Below are 18,939 nucleotides of genomic sequence, written 5' to 3'. Positions count from 1 at the left end.
ACTATGGGGCAGTGTAGAACAATGGAAGAAATATCATCCCCTAGGAGACATTTAGGAAATGTGTAAAAGGCTATCTGGTTCACACAAGGATTGGTAGGTGTCACCCAATTAGGTAGGTAGGGATTAGAAATTCTAGAAGGCTGAAATGCAAAGGGTAGTTCTGTGTAACAAAGAAATCTCCCGTGTCTACAGAAATCTCCAGTGCCCACAATGAAAACATCCTAAGAACTGGACAGGAGGAGTCCTGCTCATATATCACAAGCACAAAAAACAAATTTAAGAATTTAAGGGTGCCTCTTTCACTTTGTATCCACACAGCTTTTATAACCCTAAACGTCTCCTTTGATCAGGCCCCAGGAAAACACTAGTCTAATGTTTTCAAAACAAAGGATGATTATATGTGAACGTTGTGAAGATTTCTGGGAAGTGTCACTGCTAGAAGGAGTGCAGGGAGTATTTGAGAGACATTAATGCTTACATAGAGAAAAAAAAAATTAGCTTGTCAAATCTGCTCTTTCCAGTGGCATGAATGCAATCAATTCCTGCATAATTAAAAACTATTTGCAAGAAGTGCTGAGCACTTCTTGTTTCTCTCCATCCTCCAGTCTGTGTTTCCAGAGTTATTCACAAATTTATGTTATGTTCTGAACACTTGCACTTGACTATATAGGGAACATTTTGCAATGTTAATTAATTCATCTTACTCTTAAATCTGTATATTTGCAGGGTTAGATGTAATATACAAGAAACAAGATATAAGTTTTTTACATTGGCCACAAAATAAACATTGAATGCTAAACGTTGAGAGCAGTTTTATTTTATAAACTTAATGACAGTTAATTAAGCTAATTAAGTAAATTTTCTACTTTATTTAAATATATGTGATTTGAAGTTAAATATTAATTATATAAATATGTAGTTTGCCTTTTAATTTAATAATGCATTACATAAAACTTCTTTGGAAAACATGCATTTTAAAAATTCCAGTAACTTAAAAGGAGGTCATTGTTGAGAAGGGGACTTAAATATTAATAAAGGCTTTGTCCTGAAATCTTTGAATAATGAATGTATCACTCACCCATATTTAGTTGTAATTGTGTAGCTTAGTGGTGCAAATACTAGAAAAGCAATGAAATTTGATTGTAAGTAAGAGAGATTTGAGACAACTTTTAACAGGTTTTGAATCAAATAATACTAAATTGTCTGAGATACATGAAACACCAACTTTCATTAGTAAATATTATTTTAATATTTAATATTTTCATCATATATTTTCATATTATTTGCAGGAAATGATGAAAAATCTATGCTGTGAAAATTATATCAAGCTTATATATTTGTTTGTAAGTTACTTGTTATTCTCATTCTTACTTTGACACTATCTCTAGAGGTCTACCACACAGAATTTCTATGAGTCTTTAATTACTATTTATTTTTCTAATTCATTCTCCAACTCCAGTAATGTCCTGAAAGAGATAGTCTCCAATGATGTCTAAATACTAAAGAGTGAATGTACACCTCAGCATATGGAGGGATAGAAAGTAATTATGTTTTTTGTCATAGTTTCTCAGAGGGAATTATTTTGACAGATATAAATATGACCTGGTTTATATGCAGTGATATCACATTTCCTCAGTTTTTTCTACTTCAACAGCCTGGCTCACATAACATGCCTACTTTAATTAAAGTTATTGCCATTTTATCTTGAGCAAATGTTAGGATGGAGTTGCTGTTTATGAAGATAGAGAGAACTGTAGGAAGAATTTGTATTGATGTGGAGAAAAATAATAGTACAGATTTTAGACATGTTAAGATTGAGATGTCTATTAGGCATTTGATTTGCACAGACCTAGAGCCCCATCTCATATCCTCTTGGCCTTTCTCTAACTTCAAGCATTGATATGACAACCAGCTTCATGTAGGGATTACCTGGTAGGCTCTCACCTCAGATATACCATGAATTCTTACTTCCGGGGTTCTCTGATGCTGGATATGGGACATCTGACTCCTGCCCAGTTGTGAGGAACCTGAAATTGTGAGGAACCTCATGCTGCAACAATTGACCAATTAAGGATAGGAATCAGTGGATATATGGACTCCTCATATTCAGATGGATAATTTTGAGGCATGATCTTAATTGCATAATTTTAAGACCCATAGAAATTCTTGGCAGAATTAAAGGCTAGTTGACTTTAAACCTTTTTGGAGGCAGAAACAAACCTTAAATGGCATATAGCTACTTATAATCCTTATTTGTCCACTTAGTATTCTTTTTAATACTCTTAAATTATATTTTTTTAAGGTTATATTTAAGTTAAAAAGAGTTTTCACCAGTGGAAAGAAACATTGCTAACATTGTTCTTCACATTAAACTGTCAAATATCCTATGGTTATATAATAATAATTTTTTACCCACTGTTATGTGAATTATAATTACATTGTGTACCTTTTCCCATCCTTTTTCATTAGCCTATATGAATCTTTGTATTTAACCAGGTTTTAAATGTGTCTTGTGTGTAACTGGATTCATTGCATGGATCTTGTATATACTTTTATTTGCTGGACTTTTGTGATAAAATAAATGTTGAATCTTTAATATAAAAAAAGGAGGGTTCCTATAGACATCATCGAGTTGAGCCTTGATTTTTTTGTATCCAGTTTGTCAATCTCTGACTTAGCTGGACTGGGCAGACCACTTATGTTTAATGTGATTATTGATAAGTTTGGGTTGAAACACAATGTTTCTCAAATAAACCTTTGGTTACAACATCTACCAATAGTTTGAATTGTTGTTAATACTAAACAGTTATGAAATCTGTTGATTCAATTGGAAAAAATGTTAGCTAAAATATTTTAGAGTTATAGCAAAAATATTATTTTCTTCACATTTCAGCCAATTCTAACATTTTATAATCAGAGATTACAACATATTACAGTAAGAAAATAGTTCTTTTAGAGACCTATGTTGCAATTCTACCACCATCTGTTTTCCTAAATGTTTGAGAAGCAGAGTGCTGTTTTCTTATCGCATACACCTGTGGTTTTCTTCTGGCATTGGTCTGTATTTACATAATATCCACCTGAAAATGCAGGCTATGTAATATCTATCTAAACTTCAGCATTATGGGGATAGTATAGAAAACCATTCAACTACTAGATTGCATTTTCTCCTTTCCCAAGAAGATGGGTTTTGTTGTTGTTGTCGTGTGGGCAGCTTTGTTGAGTATCTTCTCCCCTTGGGTTTCTGTGCCACAGTTATTCTTAAAAAAATACCTCTGACTTATCACAGAACTATGAATTGCAAAAGACTGAAACTTAAGAAGATATTCATCCTTCCTATCCATAAAAAGTTCTCTAACTAGATAGCTGAACATTGCATGTAATATTGGCATGCTAATAAAATAGACATTAAGGACAGAAAAAGCTGAAATCTGATTACGCATTCCAGTTGGCTTCTCCCTATGTAAAACTGAGAAAGTTTTAAGAGAGCAAGATATGTTCAGTATTTCCATTTCATCTTCATAAAATAATGTTCTTCTACTAGAAAAGATATTAAAAATGACCAAATAGAAAACTTTCAATGGGATATTAAAAGTTTGACTTTTTATGTATTAGCTTTTCCTGTCCCAAAGATTAGTGCTTTCATCTACTAGTTTGGCTATGTACAGTAGTTCATCATTTTTAGTCATGTGTGACTAGGCCTTTCAAAGCTCATTTTTCCAAACAGAGATGTATTAACATTTAATAAAAAAGATTAATTCTTTCTGGTTTGGGAGTTCTATTTTGGCAAGAAATTTTGACCTTGTAAGATTGTTTTCTTCCTCATTTTTTCTGGCTATTCTTGCTATGTTTGTCTTCTATTCTTTATATGTTGCTATTAACCTCAAAGCTAATGTAATATTGATTTTCTCCTGAAGTTATGTTTTGTTAGAAATTAGAAGCATTTTTCGGATCAAATGATGTACTCATTTTTACCTGTGAGACATGGAATGAGATGAATGGTTAACATGATGGAATATCTAGGAAAACTTATGATCCCTGCCATTAATTACACTGCAGTAACAGAAAAATGGGTAGGAAGGGCAATTCAGCCGTCAGAATTTTACATCAACACTTGAAATCAGTCAGGTAACTTGAAATTCAGTGCCAGTCGTGTTTTATGCAGTTTCTTTACCCTTAATCATAAATGGTTAAAAAAGTGATGGAAGCAGAAGAGAGACTGTACAGGCTGAAGTGAATTCCTAAGTTACCACTTTTAGATGCACTGCCAGGTATTGGTATCATAATTGCCTAATGTTTCTTTGTAAATAATTCTTGGATCCCATTCTGAATCTTAAGGATTCCTCTGCATTTCATCAATTCTATAAACATCTATTGTGCAGCTACAATTCATAAAGATCTGCAAAATAAAAAACAAGTAAAATGCAGTTGAGGGGAAATACTTCTCCCTTTCACCTCATGAACACTACAATCATATGCTCTGCCATTTTGGGCCACACATTTTTCATCCCTTCAAAAAAAATAGTAGAGCATAAGGCGTAGGGATGCGCATTTTTTGGAATTAGATAGACAGTTCTACTCCTTATATTTATAGGGTTCTAGATAAGTAGTACCAATGGTGGTACTAATAAGCTATGTCTAGATGTTTAAAAGATATAAAATTTAAAACTGTAATGAGTTATAAATTATTAAATACAATATTTCTTTTGCTTCTATTTTGAAAAATATGCCTTCTTGATTACCTGGAAGCTCAGGTTTTTATTTTAAATATTCAAACAATGTAGAGTTCTGAATAAAAATAGGACATCACAGAGAGTCTAGGCCACTGCCCTCTAGACCTTGGCCCCCAGGCTGCAGTCCACTTACCTTTGCTAAGTCTCTTCTCCATCCTGTAACAAGGGCGTCTGAGTGACTATCTCAGCCTGTGCATCCCTGCACAGCTGCTCTTGATCACTCTTCAGGTTTAGGGCTGCCCACATTGGACGTGTGCACGTGGTTGAGGGGAGCTGAATTTCTGGGAGTGTTCATCTCTTGGCCTCATGACCTTGTGGCCCATGGAGCAGTGCATGTCAGGAGAAGGCAGAGTTCCTCCGACGCGCAAGCTCCAGATCAGGAGCCGCACTGGCCTAGTTCCCAGCTTGGTATTGTAGGTAGACTTAACCTTTAAATCTTTCTTCTTGTCAGTTATCAGTTGTGTGTTCTTTAGTTTAGAGCCAGAGTGTCTGCGCTTGAGTATCCGCTTCATGGCTTAACAATTGTGAAATTGGGAATATTGTATAATCTCTCTTTCTCTCAGTTTCCTCATCTGCAAGTGTGGGTAATAACGATCTCTAACTAAAAGGATTGCTTTGAGAATTGAGTTGATATTTATGAAGTGCTTAAAAGAGCTCCTGGCACACAGAAAATACTTGATAGCTAATTGTTAAAGAACTAAAATAGTTTTCTTAGTTGTAAAATGGGAATTTTAATAATGTCTTTATCATAAGGAGTTGAAAAAATCAGTAAGATAATGTGCAAAAGTGTTATTCCAATGCTTGGCACAAAATAAGGGTAGCAGATTGTTAAATAATAGAGTATAAAGAAGTAAAAAATATATAGCTCTAGAAATATACATCATAAGATTAAAAATTAGAGCCTTTTTGCATTTTTATTGTTCTTTAGGACATTTTGTTTTTCTCTTTGACAGTCAGTGATGCTGTAAGTGTTTGTCTTGGCTTTGTAAGTTTGAAGGCATAAATATTCCAATTTAATAAATTTACATTGTTTTTCATAACCATTAATCCAAGAAACTGGGAAGTATCACTTCATATTTGCCATTGTAAATTAATCCATTCTTGTAGTTGATAAATGTTTGTTATATGCCCTAATTGTACAAAAGTACTGAGCACTTAACTTCATAGTTAACACTGGGACTAGTAAGATATCATCAGTCAAAAGCATGCATTCACTTTGTTTTTCTCTAAAACAATCTTCTACCCAGAATGACCAATACATGAGGAATTAATTTTATCTTCACAATAAAATGTGTCCAGAGGTTAAAATGGTAAATTAACATACACATCCACTGTATTCTTTTTGGAAATTGCTTTGGGTGTGAAAATAAGAGATGACAATTTTCTTTTCTCCAATATTTCTTTATTTCTTAAAAAAAAAAAAGAAAGTTTTTAACACTACTCAAAGCCAAGAAACAGTAGATGTGATCCTTGAATTTAGATAATGGAAGATGGCAATGTCTCCTTAAAGTTTCTATAATTGTTCATTTACACTAAAATGAATGGGAACATTCACAAAATGGTCTCCAAAGCTGTACATAGTCTTCAAAATACGGTATTCAGACTACTGACACTCTAAGATTAAAATTTATTCATAATTCACTAGAGATGAAATGTTATACAGTCATTTATGGCTATTTTGGGGGGAAAAGCCTAATTTTGAAACAGAATTTACCCTGGATGATGGTTGCTCAATGTTTAAATGATTCAACAGTGTAAATTATTAATAAGGTTGTTTTAACATATTAATTTTACATATATATAAAGATGCACTTGCCTTTAAACATTAAGTGGTTTTAGTTATTCATAGTTTAATGGTCTTCATGCCGACTGTTGTGCCCAAACTAGAAAACATATATAGATTTGCTTTGAATCTCCAACTTCTTTTGAGAGTCATCAATCAAAAGGTGAACATATAGCATTTAAAGATATGAAGTATTCTAATTGTGGTAAAGATAAATTTGAGACAGAGAGTTTGTTTCTAGTTTCTGTTGACTTGAATCTTAATCTGATACTTTATGAAAAGACTAACCTTTCAGTTAAATTTATTAAAAGCATGAATGTGTACTTTTAAGTTTAAACATTTTAGCCATCTTGGAATTTTGAAATAACTCAAATTTTAGACATGTTCAGAAATACTATGAATAGAATAGAATTTAGAAAAAATGTGGCATCACATTTTTATCAAGCATAGACAATATGCTAAGTATCACTGTTTTCATTTACACATTTGGAGTAAAAATATTATCACAAAGTATATTTTAAGAATTAAATATAATAGTTTCAAGCACTTAAACCTACTATAGTGCTCAGTAAAATGTTAATACCAAGTCCACTCACCATGTAACAGCCTCTTGTTTCCAATAAATCTACATCTACTTCTTTTTGGTGTTTTAGGGTTTGTCTGTGTGTCTGTCTCATCTCTCTTTCTCAAAATATTTTGGTTAATTATAGAATTATAATATTTATAACACATGTACTATATTACAATATATTATAATTGTAAAATCACAGCCTTTCATTATAACCACTGTATCTTCATGTTTTTAATTATTTAAATCTAAACTACAATACATTCATTAAAAAAAATTATGGGTCTATAGATTGCTTGGAGATGGTTGTCTTCTTCCAATAAAGAGATTCTCATTTTGCTCACAGGAATTTTATTTCCATATTTAAATTTAATACTTTATGTCTACTATTTAATTCACTGAACAGTAAATTGAATACCTATTAACTAAGAAGGCAGCACACCTCTTTTTGAAGTCACATTGCCTGAGTTCAAATACCTGTTCTACAATTTAGGAGCAATATAACCATGGGCAAATGGATATTCCCTTTTAAGTCTCAATTTATTCGTCTGTAAACTAGAGATAACATAATACATACTTATCAGGGATCTAAGGACTAAATTATATTGTCTTCCAGCATTTAGCCCAATGGTTGGTGTCTTAGTTTGGGCTGGTGTAACAAATATAAGTTAGATTGAGTGATTAAACAGCAAACATTTATTTCTTACAGTTCTAGAGGCTGGGAAGTTCAAGATCAAGGTGTTGACAGAGTCCACTGCCTGGTGTGCAGATGCCTAATTTCTTGCTGTGTCCTCAGATGGCTGAAAGGAGAGAGAGAGAAAGTAAGCTCTATTTTATCTCTTCTTATAAAGACACTAATCCCATTTATGAGGGCTCCACCCTTGTGACCTAATTACTTCCCAAAGACCTCATCTTTTAATACCATCTCACTGAGGGTTAAGAATTCAACATACAAATTTGGGGAAACACAAACATTCATTCCATAGCAGTGGACAAATAGTAAGTGTTCTATTAATATAAATCTGTCTTATTCTCATTCTAGCTTCTTATCATATGTCAGGCATTTTTCTGTATTGAAGATAGATGAGCATAAAGCAGAGTTCATAGCCTCAAGGATTCATCCATCTAGTGGATAAATAAATTTTATTTTATAAAAATAAACCAACAATAACAGTATGATGTGATGAGTGATGGCGTGGAGTGATGCAAGTCTGCACCTGTGTCATAGGAATGCAGTGGGAATAATCTGAAAGACACTTGAGCTAGTGGTGGTATAAGAATTGCATCATAGATTCCCCCTAGCATACCCACTTCTCTGAGGCTTTAATCCCTTCTTCTGTTGATACCATCTGTCATCACAATTCCAGCATTTCTATCTCACATAGTATGGACCATCAGAGTCTCCTTCCTTTTAGGCACCATCCTACTAGCATGCTTGCAACCCCTCCATTGTCTTGCCAGGATGGTAAATGGGAGAGTGCTCTCCAAATAGATAGACTTCCCATAGTCAATTTAATATTTCACTCCCCTTGATCTCACACCCTCAGAAGCAAGTCCAATACCTGTATGCTCTGCCTGCTAAGTCATACGACTCTGGTAAGAGTATAGTCCCTTTTTTTTCCCTGTCAGACCCAGTATGTCCCTGGCTGGGTTATGTTCTGATTTAAGTTTTTGTCCTAATGGGTCAGTAGCAGAGTTGGGATTTAAGCTTTCATGAGGAGGAGTAACCTCCGCATCATTTTCAAGCAAAAGGGGAGAACAAGTCATTTAAGGAATAGGCCATTGCTGCTAGCTCAGAGCTGAAACAGAAATGAGAATAAACTCTCCTAGATAATATTTTCCATAGAAATACTGCTTTGCTCTAGGTTTTCCACAACACTTTCATTCTTTTATATTTTTACATCAGTATAAACATCAGGGAGGATTTTGAATGGCAAACATTTGATATTGATTTGTCCTTTATCGTATAAGATTTACATTTAAACTTTTAGAAAAAGATCTGAGTATGTCAGGAAGCGGATAATTTGTATTTACCATGATTTGACTTTAAAAAAAGGAACTGATAATTAGAAAGGAGATGAATAACATTTAATTTTGATAAAGAAAAATTCTTTTATGGAGGTTAAAAGAAAATCAACAATTTAAAATGATTTTGCAGCATAAAAATAACTATCATCTCCACTTTTAAATGAAAGATGAAAATGTGTGATGAACCCTTGAGAGCCTTTCTTGTATGTAGAGGTTAACATAAGCTCCTGTCTTTTCAGATAGATGTGTTTTTGGCAGCCAAACCTTGGTTTTTCAGACTCCAAGTAACAGCAGAAAAGCCACTATAGTAAAAACAAAACATACCTACTACAGATTACTGTTATAGCTTTTCATTTTTCCTTTTTTTTTCTTTAGTTTTGGAGTTATAATAGGTATTTTAAGATTTACTGTAACTCAATTTAACAAATGAAAAGAATCAGAGTTGTGAATGTAGCACACAGAGCTAAAGTACACTTCCTGGTGATTGTTGGTTGTGGAGTAGGGAAATGATTTAAAATAATTCTGGGGTCATGCACAGCTCACTCTTATGAACTGGTGGGCAAACCAGCCAAGCTTAATGGTCTGAGAGGAGAAAGGATGCCTAATGGATTTTTAAAAATTGTTGCTAGCTTCTGAAGTAATACACAGTGTTCTCAGATGCAGTGACTTTTTGAAGTAGATGTTCCATAACTACTTCAAACAACAAAAACAAAACAGATATAGAAGCAAAATAAATTAAATCCATTTTAGGGTGTCAGAAAAGTACAAGCAGATGAAACCTGATTATAAAAATTTGACATGACATTTAGAGAAATACTCCTCATTAGATTTAAATTGACACAATATCTTTGTTCATATGTCCCCTTTCAAAATTCTATTGGCATCTGAAGAATATAGTGACCAATATTAATAAGTTGACACATGCATACATTCTTTTGTATTGTTGTAATATTTTCCCTGCAGACTTTCACTTGTATGGGTACTGTTATTTGTATTTTTCATTTGTAACCAACACATCCATTTTGAAAATGTCTGTTGAGCAACCACTATGTAAAATAACACTATCAAAGACATTGGGTTGAATACCATATGAAATGGACACAGATTTTGGTCTTAGGGATTTTACAATGTTTTAGAGTACATAAGTGAATAACTAATATGTAGAATAGGTTAGGTCAGGCTGAGAGCATTTCTTTATTTCATTTTTATAAATATCTTGCTTCATTTACAAAATTATTTGAAATGGTTTATGGAGATATATATTCTCTAACATAACCAGAGTAAAACAATGAGACATTTTATGTAAAAAAAAAAAAAAAAACTTGACATCCATGTAAGGCCTACATATCACACACATGCCAGAAGGTGTGCTGCTTTTTACTTATGACTTTAGTATAAGATTAGATTAGAAATTTTCCTGGTGTTAAGGTCTAAAGAAAATTTTTCTTAGGATGTCTTGTAAAGGGGCATCATCTACTGTAGTGGAATATATCCTCAATAAATGCAATAAATATTTCAGTGAATGTTCTACAGTAATTTCTTTTGAGGGGATAGTTCAGCTAGTTCAGTTAAAGCAATTTTATTAAAATCTGAAGCAACACATTTGTACTGTAACTTTCTGAGGGTCAGACTGTTCCACAGATAAACTTTAGACTATCTAAATGCTGTGCTTTTCAACCTGTGTTCAAAACATACTCAAAGATGCATGGCAGTGTGAAGGGGTATTCAAAGCCACAGGACAGCATTTGCACCATAGTGCAAATTTCAATCAGTGCTATGTTATATAAAATGTTATTTTTTTATAAGAAGTAAATATTGTGAAGTAGTTTTAAAAAATTTGTATGAGAGGGAGACAGGTGAGAGAGCGGTGAGTAGGAGAGAGAAGGAAGAAGGAGAAGAAAGAGAGGGAGAAGGAGGAAGACAAAGAACTTCAAAGAAATTTATCATCCATTAGAGCCTGTGAATTTCAGCTTTTGAAAAATGTGTTGAAGTTAAATATATGAGTTTAATCTGTTTAGAATGTACTACATGGGGCTCAGACTTCAAGCTGTGTCCCAACCTCCAATTATCTCCCATAGCCCATCATTTACCCAACCCACATTAATACTGGCAGAGCTTCCATTGATATGACAAACAAAGAAGCTAGAGAGCAGGAAAACTGGTCTAGAAGAAGAGAAATTTGCCTAGAGTTGTGGTTAGGAACATGAATTTTGGAGTCAGAAAAAAAAGCTGGGGTAAAACTCTAACATTATCACTTATTAGCTCTGACACCTTGCTAAAGTAACTTAACCTCACTCACCTCAATTAATAGTCTCATCTTTAAATAGGTATAATCATAGCACCAATCTCATAGGTTATTTTAGGGATTGTGTTATATATATAATTAACTTTTTGATAATAGATGACTATTAAGTATTCAAATGTATATTAATTTCTGCTTTTTCTTCTTCTGACATGTCTTGTTATTTAAAAGAGTGATAGTGAGTTCCAAGCATGGATGGTAAATTGACTTTGAAGACAATTTCATGAGAACTTTAAATATGTTTCAGGAATTTGAGAAGCTGGTCAAGATCATGGTTATGAAGATTAAGACTCATTTGGCATATTTATTACTAAGAAAGCCTACCTTAGGTTCATATTATGCTTTATAGTTTATAATTATTTCACATCCAATTTCATTTGCTGTTACATTAATTCTGAAATTGATACTGTTGTAACAGCTGAAACTTACGTAACAAGGATGAGGCAGATTTTATTATGGCCATTTTTCAGGTAAGGAAGCTGAAGATCACAGAGTCTTTGACATATTGAAGAGCAGGCAGTAGAGACAGAACATGGACACTTCTCAGGGCTTCTCTAATCCTTTTGCTGCACTGTGCTGCCTGAAAAATCTCAATTCAGCCTCCACACTTAAAAAAAATTAACATTAGGTATTAATCGTTTACTATGTAACAGACTCTATGTAAATGAAATATGGAATTAATTCTTTTGTCCTCATAATATCCCTAGAGGATTGTGCTATTATCATCCTCATTATATGGATGAGGGAAGCAACTGACTAAGTGGGACACAATATTTATTGACTCTGAACTTTGATCCCTTCCCACAGACTTTGGCTGAAATAGAGTCTGCTGCTTAGAACCCCCGAATTGATCTTATTTGGAAATAGGGTCTTTGCAGACGTAATTAATTAAAGAATTTGGAATAAAATCATCCCAGATTTCAGTTGGTCCCTAAATCCAATGACTGTCATCTGTGTAAGAAAAGAGGACATGAAGTGAGACACATAGGGAAGAAGGCCATGTGAAGATGGAGGTTCAAAGTACAAGTTCTGTAATCAGCTGGCCAGGGTTCAAAACCTGGTTTACCATTTCCTAGGTGATGGGGCCGAAGCAAGTTACCTAATTTATTCAAGCCTTTATTTTCTCATTTGTAAAATATAAATTGATAGAATGTGAGGAAAGGCAACAAGACAGACATATTCCTATTTCATAAAGCCACTAAGTATGCCAACATTTCAACAAGAATTTTCTCAAGGGCACTGTGCAAGTCTTACCAATAAAGCCTTCTGAAATTTGTGATTTTATAAAATAAAAAAAATCATTCAATTTTGTGTGTTAAAAATGGGAGAAATGAAGGAGTAACATAATATTAAATAGATAGATGATAGATAGATATTAATATATAGATATATTCCACCTTGATTCAATACTGTCCTTGTCTCCACTCTGGGTGTGAGTAATGCAATTTTGTCTATGGTAAGATTTACTGATGAGTATGAATTATGTTTGATACTTAAAGTCTAAGTGCTCGTAAACCTAGGAATATAAAAACAAGAGAATGAATATATTTAATATTAAAAAACCCATAAGATATATTGTACTTATTTTACTTGTGTTTCACCTCGTTGAATTACTGTCTGTGTTTTCGGCTGATGGGCTATCAGCACTATCTCCATATAACCCCTGACACTCTCTTCCCCAGTGAAGACCTACCTTGTGAATCTTATTTGTTTCTGGACCCTTTTATGGATCCATTCAATGAGAAGATATTTTAGATAGATTTTCATATTAGAAGAATATCTCAAAACATGTAGTTGTCTTTAATGACTAACAACTACAAAGGAGTTTACCAGATGAAACTATTGAGCAATTATCAACATAGAGGAAGAAGTACCTAAGTACACCTCAGATAGTGAAATCAGGAGGGTTGAGGGAAGAGATTCATCAAGGAGGTATATTAGATCTGCTCTTGAAAGAAGTACTTGCCTATTTGACAGGGTGGATTGGAGTTTGGGGACATGGAAAAGACAGTGAATACCACTCACTAAGGCAAATGCAACTGGTAGAACATCATGAAAACAGAATACTGTGTTGGAGAAATTGTCTGTACTTAAGTATGTTTCAAGTTCACATTCTAATAGAAGTGACAGTGTTGAAAAAAAAGTGGCATTAGGTAGGAAATCAGGGTTTGATCAGGAAGTAGCCCTGCTCTTAAATTGGACCCAGGGAAAAGTACACACAGAGGCCCATATATCATGTGGTTAAAGTTTTAGAAATTCTAAGTCAAACTAACTGTTAAATGAAACATGTATCTTCTGACATGATATATATAATTTCATACTGACCTGGCAGATCAGGCTGTAATCTAGAAATACTGGATTCAGTGGATTTCAACAGAATGACCCAACAAAAAGAGAGCTGATCCACAGTTTACCCTTCTTTCCTTTCCACACCTGGTTTCACCTTGCACCAGAAGGGGCCTGTTGCTCATGTGTGTGGAGACCCCAGCCCACAGCTCTGCCACGTCCCCACAAACTGGAACATCTTGGACATTCATTAAGACTAGAGATATACTCATCAGTGACACAGTTCACTCTGGAAAGAAGGAAGATTGGAAAAAGGCCATTGTAGTTCTTGGAAGAAGGTTCAAGGTCATCTAGCCAGAAAATTAGATGAACCCAGGGATTCTGAGAATGATCTAGAAGGATGCAAGTTGGCCCCCTCCCCTTGACCACACAATCTCCTCTTTCCTTGGGTAATGGTGTGCCCATAGTAGAGACATTATGAAAACTTCTAAAGTGTAAAAACTAGGGCCTTATATGCTAATTTTACTGTTTGGGTACCTTCATACTGACTAAAGAGAGCTATCAAAGACTTTTAAATAGTAGATTTTTATATGCAGTTTTACTTTTTACATAGCTATAAATTTGGGGAAGAAATAGATAGGAATACTTCTCCTTTCAAGGAGAAGCAATATTGCATAACATCAAATCTCTTTAAAAGGCCTCATTTATTAAAGTGCCTCATGATAGATAATAACTAGAATTGGCAAGCTACTAAAAATATGTCCATGACCATTTTTCATGGGTAATGCTCCACTTATTTCAAGTACCCCAAATAATGCTTCCAAGCTGCAGATTTAATCCTTCTGATGAGACACCCTAACAGTGAGAGTAATAGGTGTACTTCGAAAGAGATTTGCATATTTCTATGGTAAGTTTCATACTCCTCCTGCTTCTGACATTCTCTGTTTACTTTGACATAAGGAGGCAGGAGGAAGGAGAGAGGCAGAGAGCTTAATGGACATAGATCTGAAAGTGGAATCTAGGCAACCTGGTTTAAAACAGCATCACCCATTGCTCCTCATCTATCCCTTAAGGATGCAGGTTGAGACTATGCACCACTTCCCAGGCAATTCACCTCGGAAAAATTATTCACTTACATGGTGACCAATGTACTAAATAAATATAAGAATACTGATGAATGAAATAATAATTCTAATGTAGAAAATTTTTAAAAACATTGTGCCTGTTATCTCTGTCCCTAAGGATTGAAAAAAAAAAAAATCTCGTTTTTTTTTTTTTTCATTTCAACATTATTTATTTTAGTAAAAAAATCAGAAATAATCAATGTCCTACAATAAAGACAATGATTAAACAGACTGTTGTACAGTGCTGCAAAAAAGAATTAAAGATGTGCAGATAAACACACAGTAATGGTAAGTTTTAAAAATCAGTTTAAAATTTTGTACAAACGAATATTTTGTTTAAATGCACAGGTATACGAATGAAATAACAAATGGGCAGTGCTAATGGTGATTATGTCAGGATCTAAGTAAAATTGATCATTTCTATCTCGATCTTTCTTCATATCCACATTTTCATCTTCTTTATGGAGACAACCTGCTGTTAGGTGATAAAAACAAAACAACAAAAATGTTAGTGTAATTTAAAAATTAAAGTGGGCACATTTGCATCCTTCTGATGTTTTATCTAGTGTGAGGTGAAAGCATTTAGTAGGCAAAGGATTCCTTTGATTTTTATATTTATTAAGTAGGCTGAAAAGAACACTCTCATGAGGCCAGGTAGCTGCTGTTAACCTTGTTTTAGGAACAAGTGTCCTGAGAGATGCAGGGAGGCTGGATTTAGCCCATGTTCAGCCAGTGGGAGGTCATACCTACTGTGCTGCCAGCCCACCTGCCTGACACTGTGAGGAAAGTTACAGAGAAGATAACATGCTGTTTTCAGGTTAATTGGCTACCAGAGAAATTGGACATGAGAGGTCTATACCCAGCTATCCCCCTCCTTCCCCACCCACTGGAAGACCTGGTTGTCACACTGTCCCGTATCATCTGTGGCAGGAGCTTAAGGGATGAGGAAAGGTGAGTAAAGTATACTCTGGAGAGGATCAAATATTTCCAGAGAAATTGAGTGCCTGGCTCAGAGAGGGAGGGATGTACCCCCAACCCCCATGAATAATCATTCTTTTTTTTTGTATGAAAATATATATCTTTCATATTTTAAAAATTATGAGATATATCACATATGTATATGAATGGACTTCTAGCATATGTATTCTATGACTTGCTTTAGTGATCATCCATGCAAATGCAAATAGCTATAATTCATTCTTTTTCACAGCTGTATACTATTCCAGCATGTGCTTAAACCATAATTTATCTATTTCATTTTTGTGAATTTTTTTTACCATTTATTTACTATTACATGAAATGGTATTACAAAGTAGTACACAGGCAAGAATTTATTGAGAGTATATACCTAGGAATGAAATAAAGAGGGTTATAAGTTACATGAGTCTTCAAAATGACTAGGTAACACTAAATTGTTCTTCAGAATGGTTTTATTAATTTACACTGTCATTAGCCTTTTAAGACAGTTCTGACTTCCTCTTGCTATTTCCTTGTTAACTTTGGTATTTCCAGACTTATTTCTTTTTTAAGTTTTTGCCAGTGCTGAGACAGTGCTTGAAATTGGCACTTTCTTTATCCCTGCTGGTTAAGCCTCTTTTCACATGTTTATGGGTCATTTGTGTTTGCTGTTCTGTGAAACACTTTTCAAATCCTTTGCCTATTTTCTTCTGTTGGGTTGTTTAGCATTTTCGTATTGGTTCGTGGGCAGCAGTTCTCAATTTTGATGAAGATGATAATGATCTATTACATCTACCCTTATGCCAGTATAAACTGTCTTAATTACTGTAGCTTTACAGTAAGTTTTTTCCCATTAAAGAGTTGGGCTCTGTATGCTGATTATTAAGAGACATGTAGAATATAGCCAAGGAAAGGCCCTTGTGACATTTTGTGGGTCCTCATGGTGTTTCTTCCAGTGGTGAGCAGCTAAACCTGAGTTCGGTTAACACTCAGATAAAATTTATCACTGGTGACAGTTCTTATTCTAGGAAAGACCCCCAATTTAAATTCTTCTAGGTAGTTAAGGGAGGGGCAGCAGCTTCTCTTGAGCCTGCAGGGTCTCCATGGCCTTTGGCTCAAAATAATCCACATGCCAAAGTGGCATATCTTGGGAGGAGGCTCATTCTGAATCACTTCAGTCCTGCCTTTGAAACTCCCTCAAGAAGGTTCACAGTCCAGAATTTGAGCTGGTAGATTGTTCCATCTCTGAATCAGTGGTGAGCACTGCCTGATTCAGAGACTGTGCTATTTCCATTAGGTTTCCTGTAAAAATAAAAGTTGCTTGAGGATCCTCTTTACATTCCCAAATCTCAAGATGCTTTAGATAATGAATTCTCACAAACTTTCACCTACAAAAAAATTTTTTTGTTTTTGTTAATAACAATCCTCATTTTAGAGCTGATAAAGAATGCTTTTATGTCACCTGTAGGCAAGGCCCAGGTCACTTTCTGTTCTGTCAGTCATATGTTGTATGCCATTCCATAAACTATCCCGCAGAAAATCAGAAAAGGTCAAGAAAACACTCTCTCATTCACAGGATAGGATGGAGGGGTGGACCTGTCCATTTAGGTCATGGGGAAATCAAACACTAAGGATGATCCAATCCATTCAGGGGATGGAGAAATGAATACTCTGAGAGATGGCCAATCCATTTAGAGGCTGAGGGCTTGTGATATTGTGATTTACTATATATATATATATATATATATATATATATATATATATATATATATGCATTTGGTCTTTGTCCTCCTTTCTGGCTCAGAGCTCCTAAAAATCTTGGAATTTTCTAAGTAAGGAGAACTACAAAGGTGTCTTTTATTATGTTCATGAAGTGGCATTTAGACCCTGCCTAAGGATGTGGCTGGTTGCTGGAGAACCAACCACTTGATGAGAGAGGTTTGGAAACTTCAGTTCCACACCCCCTGACCTCCTGGGAGGGGAGAGTGGCTGGAGGTTGAATCAATTGCCAATGGCCAGTGATTTAATCAATCATGCTGAAGGGTAGTAGAATATGCCACTCCAAAACATGTCTCTTTGCTATAAGGATTATTTTACGCTGATTATGATGTCGGGTGTCTTTGGCCTGCAGCGGCTTGCAGCAGGATTTCGGTTCCCAGCCAGAGGTTGAAGTCAGGCTGCAGCAGTGAAAGCGCTGAATCCCAGACACTAGACCATTGGCCAGTAACAAGGCCCCTGGCCCTTTGGCTTTGCAGAAATGAACTCCCACAAAAATGGAAAGTAGTGAAACATGTAAAGTGTTTTGTAGGAGGAAAAAGAGTATGTGTGAATAGGCACAAACAGGAGGGCTCAGAGAGAGAATTGCCCCCTCGTGGTAGTTTGAACCACTTATATGGGGCATTTCTTCTGGGTTTCCTTTGGCCAATCATCTTGCTTTGCCTGGTTCTGAGTCCGTATTTGGTTTATCTTAGGGTCCTCCCATGTGTGCACGCATGTATCTCTTTTTTTTTTTTTTTTCCCACACACACACACTGTATTTTATTTTTACAAGAGATAGATAGACTGACACCAAGCATTGTACATGGATGACCACAACAAAAGCAACAATGATTGCAATTACCAAACATGAAACACACTTATACTATGTCATAACATTGACATTCAGTCCAGTAATCCTCCACTGTAACAGCTCCTTTACTTTGCAGTGAAAATTGATTTGTATATTCTTTTCCTCTGAGTCCTTGTGGGATTTTTTTTTTTTTAATTCAGACAGAAAGTCACAAAAATTATACTCATCCTCATCAGTTCCCTCAGTCCCATGTAATTAATTTCTTTTTTTTCATCTTGATCTTTTGTTAGCACTTTTATGAGTTCATCAGTTTTTCATTAGAGTTCTGAAAATGCTTATTCATTCAGTTCAGCAGTACAGTCAGTTACCAGAAACCTGTGCTTGTCAGAGTCTTTTCCATGAATTTCTTGAAGATGAAACTCTTTTATAGGAACATATTTGCAAAATCATCAGAGTACACCCAGAACTGTCTGTAAATGACAAAAGACTTAAAAATGACCATGGTTAAAGATTTGATGAAAGTTCATAATAATGCAGTTGACAAGAAAATTAGTTATTTCTGAGATATACATTTTAAAGTAATAACTAG

The 18,939-nt window shown here is 34.6% G+C and overlaps 1 long non-coding RNA gene across 1 annotated transcript in view; it reads left to right on the top strand.

Moving 5' to 3' along the window:
* The window catches only part of LOC130708861 (uncharacterized), a 263,211-nt gene that overhangs the window by 134,359 nt on the left and 109,913 nt on the right, over positions 1-18,939 (top strand). The window contains exon 2 of the long non-coding RNA XR_009009283.1: positions 7,794-7,905. This is a non-coding gene — a long non-coding RNA (uncharacterized LOC130708861). The remainder of the gene's footprint in view (positions 1-7,793; positions 7,906-18,939) is intronic.

Source organism: Balaenoptera acutorostrata, chromosome 9, assembly GCF_949987535.1.
Source record: "Balaenoptera acutorostrata chromosome 9, mBalAcu1.1, whole genome shotgun sequence".
Taxonomy (NCBI): Eukaryota; Metazoa; Chordata; class Mammalia; order Artiodactyla; family Balaenopteridae; genus Balaenoptera; species Balaenoptera acutorostrata.
This window is presented reverse-complemented; position numbering and strand designations above follow the sequence as displayed.